This window comes from Malurus melanocephalus, unplaced genomic scaffold, assembly GCF_030028575.1.
Source record: "Malurus melanocephalus ecotype Western Australia unplaced genomic scaffold, MMel_1.1 scaffold_151, whole genome shotgun sequence".
Lineage (NCBI taxonomy): Eukaryota > Metazoa > Chordata > Aves > Passeriformes > Maluridae > Malurus > Malurus melanocephalus.
Window position 1 is genome coordinate 13178 of NW_026623383.1, and position 15278 is coordinate 28455.

Sequence of the window (15278 nt, forward strand, 5' to 3'; positions counted from 1 at the left end):
CTGCAGTATTCCTTAAATACTGTAAATATACTAGGCTATATGCAGAGACCATACAAAAACTTAAACATTACAAAATTTTACCACCTAAAATGCAAACACACTGTTTCAAACTCAATGCCAGGAGTAAATCATGCTATTTTCTGAGGAAATACAATGCTGAAAGTGCTAGTTTTAACCTGGAAAGCTCACCTGTCATTGCCCAGAACACATTTATCTAAGTGCTTCTCACAAATGCTAGCAAAGCTCATTTCTACAGAAACTGCATTCTAGCCGTTTCCACAAAGAGATGCATTTCAGAGTGTATACCTTGCTGACATCTTGGCCTACCAGAAGCCAAGTACYGAGACCTTTGCAGAATATCCAGAAAACAGCTGAAGATACTTCAGAAGCAAGATGATTAAGTAGGTAAATCTAGAAAACTCTTACCATCTTTCCTGGGTACTTAATTTAAACACAGAATGACAGGGAAATATTGAAGAAAGGATTAATGATTTAATATATTAGCATGAAAATTGTTTGGATATTTAACCAAAATGATGTGACATACAGACCCTACTCAYCTTGTACACATACAGCTAATTGTTAAATGCTTAACTGTAGTGCTCAAATACCATCATTTGTGTCACTGCACATTGAGTGAAACTGGAGTAAGGCTTAAAAAGTAAAAATGAAATGGCGTCTTTTACTTATCTTCTCCCTTTGTTTTGTATTGGTGCCACGTGTTCTTCAAGGGTGAAGAAACAAGACAAGCAATTGGTGTATTTGTTAACATTCATCAAAGCAGTAATATCCATTAATTATCCATTTAACTATAAAAAGTAAGCTTGAAAAACCACTATTTCTGCTGGTATGGTAAATCCATTATACATAAGGAGTGACCTGGATTCTCTTTCCTGYATTAACAGAATCATCTAAAATTCAAGCTGTCCCAGCACAAGTCACTAAGACAGTGGCAGATTTGCCGATTCTAGTGCTTTTTCAGCACTTTCTTCAACTTACTGGCAAATACAGCCCAATTACTGCTTTTCTTTGGCTGTGAAGCTATGGGCTCAAACAGAGATTAAAAAAGAAAATATGCTGTAGTTTTAACAGACCAAACCACAAAACTGTTTCCTATTCTCTTTCATTTTTCTAGGATATACAAACTCTTGCTCCTCTACAGAGTCTCAAAACTACAATTCTAAGAGAGACTGCATAAAAATCTAAAATATTTCTCTGTTTCATAGGAACGTTTGTATTACAGACAACAAGAACAGACAAGTTCCAGTTAATTCTTCAGTTTAAATTGACAGCATTCCTCAGAAATCATTAAAGACCTCTTGTTCTGGACAATCTTCGTTACTATGAATAATGCGGTATCTTTTATCASATCCCATGCCAGGAGTTAACAGACTTTTGAGGAGATCTCAAATAACACATTGTTAGGACTTCCACTGACTAGGATCACCCAAACCTCATCTTTGTCACCCCATCTGGTATTTAGTGCTCACAAATCCAAATGCCCCCCCCTCTATGGATTCCCATTAGACATCTTTCTAAGGCACTAAGACATTTCTGAGAAACCTGCTAAAACCCATCTTAGTCAAGCACAGTATACACAGAACTTGACTAGGATTTTGAAATATTTTTTCATCTGCTAAGGCAAAAGTTTGTGTTTATTGAGAAAACAGGTGTTTATATCCATTTTCTTCTGACCCTTGCACATTGTTGCTGTTTCTATTTTGTAGTGATTCAAAGTAACATTTCAAATATAAGTACACTGTCATCTTTGAGAACATAATTCTGTTCGTTTTAACTAGGTTGTGTAAGCTTACTGTGAAAACAATTTTGAGAACTCTGATTTTTAATTGAACAGATTGGTATTCCTTCAAGTGGAACACCTGAACATTTAGGCACATAATTTCTCTCATATGAAGAGCTTCACAAAGTTATAAATCCCTGCAGCTAGCAGTGGGGGACAGTTTCCCAAATTTTGACTTGCAAACAAAAAGAAATATTTAAATAAATACTGTGCATTAAATCTGCAACTGTATAAATAGTAACACCAAGAACATAGCATGACAGCTAGAAATTAGAAATTGCTCTTTTCAAATTCTTAAGTTTATTTGCACAGAGCTAAATTTTTTTTTTTTTACTAACCAAAACATTTACTACACTGACATACTCTGATATTATGTAAGTTTCTTCATACAAGTTTTAAAGGAAGATTGCAATCCAGCATAACTAGCTAAAATATAAACTATCTTTCCTAAGATACTGCTACTGTATATTTTGAGGGAAGGTGCACTTAATTTTTAGAGTGTATCAATGACAAATATGGAAAAATTATTATTTAAATTATTAGGACTAGTGTTTTTGTTCATTACAATTTTTCTTTTTTCTTACCAAAGGAAATCAAGCCAATTTTCAAATAAACAAATTTGTTTATAGAATACTTCTTTGAGGCACTTTTAAGATTTGAATCTCAACACCACTTTTCATGGCAACATTTTTCCTGTTACTACTATGATTTGGCTCCAAAATCTTTCACCACTCAACTTCAAGGCAATTCAGATATAACATTTTCAAGGTATTTTGTGTGTCAGATGAATTCTAAAAGGGGGCTTAAAAGTTCAGCTAGTCCTGAGAAGATATTAATGATCCTTTTAAGTGCCAATTAAGAATGTAAATGTCAAAATAACGACATGAAAGTCTTTGTGGTACCTGCAAGAGTTGTTTTTCTCTTGAAAAAATACTGCTTAACAAAAGCATTAAATATAAAAAGATACATTTAGATACAAATAGACTCCTTAAGATGTGAAAAAGTAAATTGTCAATGTTTAATGATCCTAGATGGGTATTTGAAACACAAAAAAGATTCACTAACCATTAGATGTTCATCAGTTAATCAAATCTATACAGCATTAAGAGCCATTCAAAATTTAACACTTTTTAAAATGGGATTTTCAAACTTTACAATAATAATTTGAGGCATTAAAAGAATTTCTTTGAGGCTCAAAGAATATGAACTTCAAAGTACATGAACTTCAAACTGCTATTCTGCTTATAACTACACTTATGTTAAAAGAAGTGTTAAATGTTTACTTTCTTTTTTCTTTCCTATTCCTGTGTTCCAGACCCAAAGTTACAGAAATAGCTCAACAAACACTTCAGGAAGATTGCTATATTAACGCTTCATGATTCTATTAAACAACAATCATTTCCTATCCCAAAATTTTTTATAAATGCAAACTTCCACATAACCATGAACTTCTGGTTCATGGTTATGTGGAAAGTGCCTTACATCAGCAGCTACAGCACAGTTCATCCAGGAGAAAGGGAGGAAAAGATCCTACAGCTACTGACTCTATGTACTTAAATTCATTGCTCTGACTGGCAGAAATGTGCTGTAGCCAAATTACTGGTACTGCATCGCAACTTTCTGCCACTTTGCATTGTACATTTCCCTCGAAACACTGACTTTGGAGCAGTCAGCTTAACAATAGCATGAAAAGACCTGTACAGAACAGCCTGGTTTGTGTTTATTTTATTCARCTAAAGGCAAGGCAGGAGGGTTTGAGGGGTGGAGTGGGGAGGGGAAGAGAGRCTTGCATATGTAATTCAAGACTACACTGTCAGATCCAAGCTCATGTCACACTGGTTCACACACAACAGAAGCTATGATCCAAGACATTTATATTTCTTYAACATTAAAACATTAACATTGCTTTATTCAGTTAATACTGAGGCATTATCAGGGACTTCACCATCTGCAATTAAAGCCACAGTGCAGAGCTGTTCCTAAGTACACAGCACAGTAAGCTTATTCAATCAAGTAAGCTTATTCACAAAAATTTTGTGCTCCAAGTCCATCAGGTCAGACATGGTTTTTAAGTTGAAACTTACACATAATACAAAATGGACAGCACTGTGAAGGGCCAGTCTCTCAAAACACAGAACCAGTTTTCTGTACCAAAAGGGTCAAGTAGCAACACATAAGGGGAAGACAAACAGAAGATTCCCAGTTCATACACTTCTGGAATACTGTTAGCACTGATTCTAATGGAAACAAGGTAGTCATCAATCTAGAGACAGTAATAGTCCTGCACAAATAATCTCCTTTAGAAATGTCATTGTTAAGGAAGAGTGGTGACAAAAACATGGTTCTGCAGACATTTAAAGAAGTCTATTGAAAACAAAGCCATTCTTCAGAATCAGTTTAAGAAGGTATTGCCTAATAAAGTTAAAAAAAACAGTAGAGGACAGATTGAAAGGCTGCAGCAAATCAAAACAAAATAACAAGGAGATGGTTTTCTTTCATAGGCAAATCTGCTGGCAAACTAAAGACAATATTTTTACATTTTTCCAAGGCAGTAGCAGTGTTATTTCACCATGAAGTATTCAGATTTCCTCAAACATTCACAGAAAAATAGGTAAAGGACAACACTACCACCATTGTCAACAACAGCGTGGATGTTTATTTGGTAAAAAATTACAAGTATTCACAGTTCTACATTAGGCACCATGAAAAATCCACCAGGTTATGACACAGTAAAAAAAAACAGTGAAGAAGCAGATCTGCAAGTGATTAGATAATGAAACATAGTGCTCCATGCCAGACTACACAAACTCCTAAGGGAAATGCACAGRGGTCTGTGGGCGAAAAGTTTACACTGTATTTAAATGTCAAGCTATGCAATGCCACAGCTACTGAAGCAAAATATTTCAAGACACAGATGAGCATTCTAAAGGAATCATTTAACACCAAAAGACACCTCGGGGGGGTCTCATCAATGTGCATGAATATCTGAAAGGAAGATTMAAAAAAAATGGAGCCAAGGTTTTCAGGTACGTCCAATGACAAGAGAAGAGTCAATAGGCAACAACTAAAACACAACACTTAAACATGAGGAAATACATGTTCACTGTGAGGATGACCAACTACAGGTTGCCCAGGAAGGCTGTGGGATCTATATCCTTGGAGATATTCAAAAGCTGTCTGGACATGGTCCTGGGCAGCTTGCTCTTTGTGACCCCACTTGAGTAGGGGAGAAGGTGGACCAAATGACCTCCGGAGATTCTTTCCAATCTCAATCATTCTGTGATTCTGTGAAAYATCGATCAGTTTGTAAGGTGGAAAAAAAGAAATCAAATACCTAGTTGACCATCATCTACTTATTCCATAGACTTATTCATGTCCTTTCCATAGCCCAGCTTTGCAGGAATGGTTGCTGTGACAAGTAAAAAATTATTTTCCTCAAAAACAATCTGCATTTATCACACAAGTCACATGACAGCAACATAATATATCAAATGAGCATCCTAATTCTATTCATGCACTCACATTGATTAAGTGCCTTCATGCCATTAGAGCCTTAAGAGTAATGTCTGGATAGAAATAAACCATTTTGGTAAGGTCAAGGTTAGACAGATAGATAAAAAAGAAAATACTTTGATAGACTGCCAGTTTGTAGTTATGGCTCTTACAAGTAAAGCAGATGACTGCCAGCTATGGTAATTACGTGTACAGGAGGTGAGSAATTAAACACAAGTGTTTCACACTACTGAATGGGAATTATGCTCCATAATAGGTTATTCTCATATTAATGAGATGTTAATTAGAATATTTTTATACATATAAAAAAAGGAAAAAGAGCCTTACTTTTTAAAGAAATACTTTAGAAGCATTTCATTAGAACGTTATCAAAAGGATAATGTGTGCGCACATGTTCTCACCCCTCCAGTATGATATTTAGATTTTCTATGCCAACTCTGAATGAATATGATAGACTTTAATACAATGGTATGGTACAGAACAGCATTCTTCCAATTCAGGTTAGCAATGATGATTGCTCCTAATACAGTTCAGTGAACAGAGATGAAGCAATGACTATGCAAGAAATGCCACACAAAAATTATTTTGATTTCTTATGAAATACAGGTATTATAGTAAAGATTTTTAAAAGAGCATATTGTAATTAAGGACTAGTGAGACAAATCAACAAGTAATCCTGTTTATAATTAGACTAGTAGCTGACAGATGCAGAACTGGAGAATTATAGAAAGGCTTGTTTGGATGGGACCTTGAAGTTCATCTTGTTTCAACCTCCTTGCCATGGGCAAGGACACTGTCCAYGAGACCAGGTTGCTCAGAGCCCCCCCATCAACCTGGCTTTGAACACTTCCAGGGAGCGGGCATTCACAGCTTCTCTGGGCAACTTGTTCCAGCACTTCACCACCCTCACAGYAAATGATTTCTTCCTAATATTTAATCTAAACCTAGTCTCTTCCATTTTAAAGCTATCCCCCCTAATTGTACCACTACATTCCCTCATAAAAGTCTCTCACCATCTTTCTTGTAGGCTCTCTTCAGGTACTGAAAGACCCACAAATAGGTCACCCCAAAGCCTTCTCTTCTCTAGGTTGAACAAGCTCAGTTCCCTTAGCCTTTCCTCATTAAAGAAGTACTCCATCCCTCTGATCAGCTTGGTGGCCCGACTCTGGACTTGCCCCACCAGCAGGTCAGCTGGGAACCCCCAATCATTACTAGAAGGTATTATCTTGTACAGTAGAAAACCCAACTCTTCTACTGTATTTCTCCATAAAAAGTGACATTTATAGCAGTAGCTATACTTGGAAACAAAGCACTGAAATGAGAGATCAATACCAGAGAGCAGTATTCATAATCAAGTGGTCCCAGAGATTTTTAATTAGGATTATACATATAGGTTTATACATACACAATAAAATGCCTTGTATTACTTGCTTTTATTATAAGCATTATAACTTGATAGATTTTTCATGTTACAATATTATAAAAGCAAGATGATTAAATTGGASATAGTAATTAAAGGCTCCCATTGATTTTACTAGTGATTTTGGCTCAATGAAGTATTATTAGGAAAAAAAAAAAGCAGAACAAACCACAGTATATTTAACTACCCTCTTCAATCTAGAACAAAACTAGTCCTCTGCCTGGATCMACATTGCTTCAAACAGTATAAATCTGAGGCACATAAGGAAAAATATCTCTTAATTCTACACTTGGATACTATTAAATCTCAGGTTAAGCTATGCATCAAGACACCATGTATTCCTAACCATAATCAGAAAACTGGTTTCTTAGGTTCTTTATCTCAACAGTTTTGTGTGAAAGTAATCTCAGATTCCCCACTATTATTTATTTTACAGGTTCTTCTGATAATAACTACAGTTCTGTACGACATCTCACGTAGTCKCCCTTATCCCACATGCATGCAAACCCCCCCTACTAAGTACCAGAACAGACAGGACAAGCAAACTCTGTCATATTCAGACCAAGAACCAATATGCTCATCAGCTGGCAGGTCAAGTAATATCACTTATTTGGCCTTCCTTTTACCTACCTATATTTTCAAAACCTTTCAGGAATTTAAACACAACCAGGGCTCAGTTCTGTCAGAGTTTGACTGAAATTGSCAAGTAGACAGAAATGTTATTAGTGAGGAACTGACTAAACCACAAGACATAAACCCAACTTGCCCGGGGAATTTACAGACTCACAAGCTGCCTATCTTTTTCTTATGAGTACACACAATTGCTTTATCCTGGGTGGCTACATATTGCCTAAGCCCAGGATTTACAAACACAGTAGAACAGAAATCAACACAGTAGCTGACTGATTGTTCAAACACAGCTCTGAGCTCCTACCCTTCCATGACTGTGTAAAACTAAAATGAGTTAAGGACMGAGGCAACAAAGGCAGAAATCTAACCACCTATTAAAGCTTTAAATTACTGAAGTACTTGCAGAGTTAACTGTTCAACTATCCTAAACAGCATATTGATTCCATCTTAGTTGCCTTACCCCTGTTTTTGAAAGAATCCTTAAATGTTTCCTGTTCTGCACAGACAGTAAAAACTAGACATGAGCAATAGAAAGAAAGTGCCAGGAAGAACAAAGGGCACACCCAGGGGCACGAGGTCCGCTACTGAAGTAGCATGCTCAGAAAAGGGAAAAGTCTTGAATCCAGATTGCTAAACTGTCAGAAGGAGAAAGTATAATCAATAAAAAACGTTAATTATATGCTTATCATRTGGGTTTTTTCCATTCTCTCATCTCAACTCTGGCCATTTGTTAAGAGGAAAACAAAACTGTGTGTTGTATTCATGCACATAGATTTCCTCAGATTTGTATGGTCTGTAATCATTTGTCCATCTATTTTCTCCACTAGCTCAAAGTTCTAAAAATTCTTCACTTAGCATTAAGTATTTTGAAAAAAATTTTCCTTAATTTTTCATTTCAGAATTTTTCATTCATTGAGCTTACATGTTTTCAAACAATGATGTTTGAATATTTAATTAAACTACCACTTTATCTGGTTTAAGTACAATTGCCCTTTGGTTGAACCATCAGCTTCTCATGCAAAGGTGCAACTTCAGTTTGTATTTGTAAATTACAAATATTAACAGGGAGTGAGAGGAGGTACAAAGTGAAGCTCTATTACTTATCACTTAATCTGCCCACATGTTTATCAACTCATAGACTAACTTTAGTTAATTGCTTTTATTTCCTTGRAAAATACTTCCAAGTTTAAAATGCTATGGTGCTTGGTGAAGATCTTGCCAAGACATCAAGTTATGATAACATTATGAAATGCCCTACCTACTTAATTCTCTCATTATTGTTTGAATAMAAAAGCTTGTGATTACATTTACATCCAAAAATATATTTTCCTGTACTGCATGTAAAAGAGCAAGATGTAAACTTTGGCAAGGACAAAGTGATCATTTAATATTCAAAAGTATTTATTTTAGAATATTATAATACATTTTAGAATACCTACCAGACAAATGCATAAGGATCTAACAAATAACAGTTATACAGTGTCTCTCAGCAACTGTCAGTGTAACAGCTTATTTGTGCAAAAATCAACATAAAGCAAATCAAAGTCCACTCTGGTAACAGGTAAGAACTTGCTTGCAAACAATGCAATCATCAAAAATCATCAAAACCACTGATAAAAATCTCATCTTCCCATGAGCTTCTCCTACATATCCGCACCACATACTTGTAAACTTTTAACTAATTTGCTAATTCAGCCATATGACTATTTGTATTCTTTACAGTTCAGGTTAGTAAATTTCTATGGACTTGAGTCTTGTCTTACTCTACACTATGAATATGTATCATATGACACAGCYGGGTCCTGTGAATATTTAATCTGTTTTAAGGCCATACTTCAGTCTGATTTTAACAAGTTTTTGTTGAGTCCAAGAATGGTGTAAACTTTTTTAATTGTAGTGAATGATACTACTTCCACCCAACTCTTCCAACTCAAATCTGTTCTAGACAGATTATATCATTGTCCCTTACTAAGTTCTTTTCAACAGAGTCAATACAATGTATRTTTGCTATTTTGACAAAAGCATCAGCTAAGGTAGTGAGACAAGTCTATGCACACACATTTTCAAAGAAATTAAGCCAGTACTCACTCTACCTTAAATTTCGCTGTTTTACAAAAACATTCTGTACAATTTTATAAACAGTTTTCCATTAACTCTGAAAATCTGATGGATGCTGTTGGAAGAATCCAAACTACTAAATTTTTTTTCTTTTGAGTCTATCTTATTGTTATGGAAGACATCATGATTTTTAAAATCAGTTTTGCTTAGAATTTCCAGAAGAGGTTATTAACTGGCAAAGTATTCCTCTCAACAGACTGAAATCAATACTGAACTTTAAAGAAATTTGTCCTATGGAAAAAATGCCAGCAAAGTCCATAAAACATAATCAATAATCATCAGCCCTGCTTGATAATGTATTCTACCTTGCAGTAAGCTGGGGATAAAGATCTATCCCATACTGACTAACCTTTTCAGTTCCTTCTCTTTGGAGTACATTTTGGGATTTGTTTCAAATGACCACTGCAGAAAGGATGAAAGTCAAGTCTAAAAATTCTGACAACGTGGAGGAGGTTGGCCATTTTGGTAGGTGGTGCTACCACATTTTGAACTACTGTAAAGCAGTGAAAACACAAAGTCAGTTCACAAAGTAATTTCTGAGGAAATTTCTTTTCAGTTCTAACAATTTTTAAAGCTCAGGAAAGTGTTGATGTAATCTAGGGTAGAAGATACCAGTAAGGATTTGGATTGACTGAGGAGGGAAACAATGGGACTGATCATGATACAAACAGGGAGAAAGACCATCTATCTTCTCTATTTGTATCAAATGAGTAAATTCTAAAGGAATGTGCTTTTTTATCAACATTCCCAAAGCAGAGAAATCTCACTGTCAAGAAAGCAGTTTTTTTCACTTCAGTAAAACCTAGTGCTTCTAAATTAATTGGATTGCTTTTGTCATCCTTAGAACTAATTTTTCAGCAGTATTTTACTTTMTAGAGTTCAGATAAAGCTAGATTCTTGTATGTATTCAAGTTTTCAACATTCTTTTATCCTTTTGCTTTGTGCAAATGTCAAAGCTATTCCCTTTGAAAATTACTTTTGCTTAGAAGTCTTACTATCTTCCTGCTAAAAGAATGAAATAAAGTGAAAGCCAGTYAGTATTACTGAAATAATGAGATTTGATTGTACGTTTGGTGGGCCTTTATTCATAAGAATTTCTACAGAGCAGTATTTTCTCTAACACTCAGTATCAATTTTCCTGTTTTTCCTATAATGATTAAGACTCAAAGGCTTCTCATGCATTTTGAAAAGATCAAAATTGAACTTTACAGTAATGCTGACAGTCTTCTATAAAGTATGCTTTAATAAAGAACAGAAGTGATGAAATCACATAAAAATGGTCCAAACACTAGCACATGAARCCCACAAAAGCGAAGTCATTCCTGCTTATGCACACTTGCCAGAAAGAAGCCCTTGCAAGATGTGCAATATAACAAAAGAAAGGATGAAATTTAAGTTTAAGGAAAACTCTGTACCCATGTGGGCTAAAATCACATTCCCTGCGGCATGTTAYGAATTGAGTAAATACAATACTTACCTAAAACACTGGAATCATCTCTACTTGTTCAAAGAATCAGGTAGTTCCATTTATATTCCTGTTTCCAAAAAAACTGAGGTAGCAGAAAAAATCTAGAAGCAAAAAAATAACAATACAAGCAAGAACCATCAACTGGGGGGAAAATCAAGGAATAAAATCAAAAGCAGATTCCTTACTCTGTTCAGATAGAATTTCTTTCAATTTGTGTTGTGATTTCTACACTTGCTAATATGAAGAGATAAAAGTGTGCCACTGCACAACTGTCATCTTAGTTTCTTCCATAACATCCAGTTACATACCCATCAACAAAGACTCCCAAAAAAGCAGGAAAATTAATATAAAATGTGAATACAAGATGTTTCTCAAGAAACACTAGGTTACGGAGACAGTATCTCTTAAAAAAAAAAATTAATCTTAGTCCACTGTCACCCCTGTCTTTGGTTTCCTTTCATGAAGAGAAAAGCAGTGAAGAATTGATCTGCCACATGAAGCACTTAAGCTGAACACTTTTGCCAAAGAATAACACCAACTGTATTGGTGAATAAAGCCAAGTATCACAGTTAAACATGCTTCTCTAAATGGAGCAGCTCTATAAAAATTCACTCCTACTGTTACAGTGGTTCTCAACCCTTATCTATTTACAAGCCACTAAAAACTTKCTCATCGAAATCAGACTCTAATCAAAAAATCCAGCCTGCTGAAATAGTATGCACCTCCTTTTGGCCTCGCACCAAACAAATTACTATATGCACTCTAAAGTGAAAGGAAGTAGCCTTACATGATACCTGCATGCATAATGTGATACTTAATATTTGACTCTCAAGGTCTCATCTCTCTTAATAGCTACAAGAACCTTCCAGGTTTCTGCATGGTAAACCCACTTCATTCTCGCATCTGGAGAACATAACCTTATGTCTCCCATATGACTGATTTTAAAGGCCACACAGCCAAATAAAGTATGTGTCAGCATTGCCTTGCTGGTAACTTTGAATGAAAGATTTTGTTCTTATGAAAAAAAGCAAACTGTGGATAATCAGGTTTGGAATTACTGCATTTTTCTACTGCTGTAAGGAAAAGCAAAGCAATGGAAAGAGGAAACTGTGAGAATTTTGTAAGGGAAATGTAAAATCGTATTATAATTTCTTAAGAGCTATATAAACTGTCGTTATTGGGTCTATATAGCAATAGACATTGCTATGTCCAATTAAGTAATCTTTACCACACCATGAAACACTGAACCATATCAACAAAACCACAGGACATCAACATAAACAAAGAMTAACCTTTTTAAAAGCATGGGTCATACTGCAGTCCTGAGAGTTGGAACAAGGCAACCAATATGAATTGTGATTGTTAGTAACAGCTGGCAATTCCTGTTTGACCATAATGGTCTAATGGAAGATGTTCTTCCATCTTCACTCAAATTCTTTTCTTTTTTAAAGTTTCATTTGTGTTTTTTGTGTTTCATTTCTGTGAAACACAATGGGTTAGTCCACTGCCATGGTGTAAACATGCTGCCTTTGGTAGCGGACCTGTCCATCCAGAGGACATGACTGAGGGATGGATGGTTCAAAGAAGGTGACAGAACATGGCAGACGAAAACACTATTTGACTTGTATTAGGATGATGATTATGATTATTATKATGATGATTATTATTATTTTGGTCTTATCCTGCTTTGTGGCCCCTAGCAGTGTTCAGTATGGGGCAAATGGGAAAAACGTAAAACGGGAGCACAATCTGGCCTATGAGGAATGTACCTACAAAGTTCAAGAACAAGGTACTCTTGTTCTTCTATTTTTTTGGTAATATTAATCCACATATGCCTCTGGAAATTCCCAGGCAAAAATACCTTTATGAGAGATGATTGGATTACTCCTGGAAAAACTGATGAACTGCTCATGAAAATACATCGTGTGATCTGYAATTAAAAATGATCCACCCCTACAATACATAGACTTTGTCTAGATAGAAAAGCTACACCAACAATACCATGAGTTCAAATTTTTATTCCTGCTCAGGCTCATAGAGGACCTGAGCGATATTTTTTTCTTCAGAGAGTGTGATGACTGTATTTGGTTCATGTAATTTCATCATTAGGAACAAAGCCAAGCTTTCTCTTTACGTTCTGACATTATTGCCCAAAGAGCCGACCACGGGCCTCGGATGGCTGGGATTCAGCTGGGCTGCCCCGCTGCTCACACAGCTCAACCAGCCCGAGCTCAAAGCCCGAAGCCACAAAAACGCTTTAAGAAAAAACATAAACCAGTAATATATATAATCAGCAGCTGTTTGATGTTCAACACATACTTCTTTTTGTTCCCCGTGTAATAAYGCCGCTCCCCATGCAGTGAGTTGGCAGTCAGTGGCTGCTCTAATGTCTTCGACCAGTCTCAAATAAAAAATTGTTTTCTGCTATTTCATACTGTGATAGTAAAGGTTAAGAAACACAGGGGCAGGCACCCCAGAGCGTGTTAGTGCACTTTTACCAGGTCTCCGCTCGGAACGGAGCCGGCCACAGGGGCTGCCCGTCTCGGCGAGACTGGACCCCGCGCCGTGTCCCGCCCCGCCGCCCCCGCCCCCCTCGGGCGAGCGCCGGCACTTCCCCGCCGAGCGCAGCGGCTTCCACCGGGCCGGACACCGGCCCCCCCGGCGCCTCCCGGGGCGGCGGCCACAGCCGCTCTCCGCAGCCGGCCGGCAAGAGTGAGCCCGCCGGCGGTGAGGGCGAACCCGCCCCCACCCCTCGAAGGCGCCGGCCCTCGCCCTCCTCCTCCTCCTCCTCCTCCTCGCTTTCTCCTCCCCCTCGCAGCAGCCGCGGCCCCCTCCCCTCGCTGCCGAGCCCCGACCGCCCTTCTCACCTCTCACGGTCCGGGAAGGGGGCGCGGCTGGGAGGGGGCGGAGAAAGAAAAAAATCGCAAGGAAGGCCCCCGCACCCTCTCCCGTCCCCTCCCGCGCCCTCTCCTCCCGCCCCGCSCGGCGGCCGCCAGCGTTCCCGCTCCGCCGGGAGCCGCGGGCACTGGGCGATCCCGCCCGCCGCTSTCGCGTCCCCGCGGCCCCGCTCCGGCCCCTCCCTGCTCTCGGGCAGCCCGGAGAGGGGCGGGGCCAGAGCGGGACACGCCCACAGCCCAAGGCCCCGCCCCCTGCCCGGGGCGGGAGCGGCGCGTGCCGCGTGTGGCGGGGCGGAGCCGGGGCCGCTCCCCTCAGGCTAAGGCGCCGCTCGCTCCGCGCGCACCCTGGCGACGGGGCAGGAGAAGCGGCAGAAGAGGCACCTGATCCTGTCCCTGCGTGTCCTTGCCTGTCTTTCAAAGCACGGAGCCAGACACTTCCGTAGCTGCCCGCTGTCCCATTTAAGAGAAATAAACMTGTGGTAATACACACCGCAGCTTTAAGCCTCCTCTCAGGAGCCCGTACTCCATGCTGAGACAGCCGGTCCTAACGGCCTCATGTGCAAACACACGCAGCGTTTCCTGCCCTCGTCACAGTGTTTTACCAGTGACCRCTGCCATCCAAAGGCTGAATAATTTTCCAAATTAATAGACTGTGTGACAGCCAGATGCACCTCCAACTGCTAAAACTGATTTAAGGGTAGAGGAGGCCATAGCTGAGGCATGGCAGTGCAGGTTTGATGCAGTAAGGAGGTACACAGAGCTTCTTGTGCCTCATTCTGCTCAGAAATGTGGCCTGGGCAGCTGTGCGCTTCACCTGACAGTTCTCATCMCAGCTGGCATTAAATGCCTGAGCCAGTTTTGACTAAATTGGACTGAAGGATAAGATTTTCGAAGATGCTAGTTGTTCCACCTGTGTAARAATTCCTAGCTAAGTGGAGGGAAGCTTGTGTCCAGGAAAGAAAGCTCATGTTCTCACGTTTTCCAGGAGGTCTGTGTGTGGCCAGGCCACTCACTTGTGATTCAGCCTGTTCTCTCTCWCACACACACACATACAGAGTGAACTGCCCAGTAGGTAGCAGTGTCTGAAGAGGTCAGAATAGGGTAGCAGCATCTAATGCTTATGGTGTCCCTGGGGAATGAGCAGACAGATCATATATGGGCACTCTGAATGCAGAAACTAAACTAAAATCTGACACCACAATAGCCCTAAAATAGATATTWCCCATCTTCTTTCTGCAGAGTTCTTGGAAGCCACTTTCTGTAGACTCTGAAGCCCAACTTATTCCACAGGCCAATTCTGTATCAGCCTGAGCTTGGCCGGGATCACATAGGGCAATATCACTGCTGAGCATTATGATCAGCAGTGACAGTCTGTATCAGAAAGACACAGATACACATAGTACTTGAAGAAACCTCCTGCTGTTTTCCAGT

The 15278-nt window shown here is 38.8% G+C and overlaps 1 long non-coding RNA gene across 1 annotated transcript; it reads right to left on the reverse strand.

The window, feature by feature from the left end:
• Positions 1 to 4421: 4421 nt before the first annotated feature.
• On the reverse strand, positions 4422 to 14042 carry LOC130576760 (uncharacterized). The gene is made up of 3 exons (XR_008965707.1): positions 13818 to 14042; positions 10960 to 11051; positions 4422 to 5086 (listed from the first exon to the last, which is right to left on the reverse strand). It is a non-coding gene; the product is annotated as an uncharacterized LOC130576760 (long non-coding RNA).
• Positions 14043 to 15278: the final 1236 nt, after the last annotated feature.